Raw genomic sequence first — 1,658 nt, 5'->3', positions numbered from 1 at the left:
CCGCCCATTGATAGAAGAAGAGAAGTCAAGGTCTTAGACATGCGCTCATAGCAAAAAGATACGTAAATGAAGGAAATGCATAGGCAATCCCATGCTTATGAAGCAAGCAGTAAACAGAGGCGGAGCTTGAGATGGGAGGAGAAATAGGTGGAACCAAAGGAGGAGTGGGAGTGGAATAAATGGCCGTGAGTATAAACCAAAGTGTATAAATGTGGGAAAAACCTATTGTTCAGGGCAGCTCCCCGGTTTGTTGGTTTTTGGGAGCTCGCCCGAAGCCGTCTCCACTCTGAATCAAGGTGTTGGAGCAATGTGTGCTGGTGTTTGCTCCCGGCCTGCGCTGGCTAATGAGTAACAGGATCCGCAGGCAATTGGATCGGCGCTGCCCCGGTCATTCGGCGCTGCATGGAGTCAGGGTCTAACAATCATGAATGACTGCGCTGGAGTCCTGAGCTGCGCGGGAGACCATTTTTTTTATTCTGGACCATTTTTTTAAATAAAAAACTTGTGGTGTGAGAACAGGGGAGAAATCCATGGGAGCGGGGAACACGCATCCCTCATGATTTCATCACTTCTATTCTAGGACTGGGTGAAAAAGTGTCAGATGACTGCTTTGAAATGTTTGTGGCAGAGATCATCAGAGCTGGAAGTTTTATTTTTTTGTGGGGAGGGAGGAACGTGGCCAAAACCAGTTATAGAGCCTTCATTGTTATTTTTTTCTTACTTAATGCAACCCATCAAACAACAGATTTGACATCTAAAGATACCAATGCCCCAAAACAGACATTTGTCCCCTATCAGCAGCACAACCGCCGCCCAACTCAACGTCCGCAAAAGTCCCAGGCTTCTTCCTCTGCCCTCCTCCCCCACATCTCCGTCCCAGGTAACCCCACGTTTCCACATCTCCACTAATCTGATGTCTCCTGCAGCCCAGGCCACAAACCATCCTCTACTTCTACCCATATCGAGCTCAGCGGCGTGTCTAATGAAAGGATTTCTGCAACATGGCCAGAGCGTTGTAGTAGTGATGGGTCTGAAGAAGGGGCGTTGGGCCCAAACGTTTGTCCTCCGGCTCTCCCAGTTGGGCCAATAGAAGATATCACAAAAAGCCCATTACGGCCTCTGAAACCACTCTCCCAAAAAGGCCTCCAGCCCCTATCCGAAGACTTCAGGAGATGGAGAATTTCTAATTTTCCATTTCTTATGGTTCCCACTCTCTCTAGTCTTAGCACAGTGACTTCCTTCAGCTGGCACCGTGTGGCCAGATCCAAGCTCATGTGAAATCAGCTGAGGCTAAAATCGTCCTTCCTACCTGCTAATGAAGGTGCTTTATGATCGTTTGGTAATGAAAACTTACGCAAGTGCTTTTCTTTTCCCACTCCCTTCATTCCTGGCGTCCTAGCCACTGCCCTTCTATCACCACTGGGAATTAATTGCCGGCCTTCGGTTTCAAGGCCATGCGTGGGTGGATTATCCTGTTGCCACGACTCTATGCTATTAGCAATCATGTTCACTGGTGTGCCCGTCTCCCGGCATCCATTAATGTTTAAAGACGATTGCTCGACCCGTTGTGTTTATAGTTGCTATGTGTTCTATTACTGCAATCTACAACCTGGTTAATCTTAATTAGTAACCTTTTCTGGCTTAATTATAAACCAAGC

This window comes from Crocodylus porosus, unplaced genomic scaffold (genome assembly GCF_001723895.1).
Source record: "Crocodylus porosus isolate Cpor-Errol unplaced genomic scaffold, CroPor_comp1, whole genome shotgun sequence".
NCBI classification, from domain to species: Eukaryota; Metazoa; Chordata; order Crocodylia; family Crocodylidae; genus Crocodylus; species Crocodylus porosus.
Note: the sequence above shows the minus strand (reverse complement) of the source record.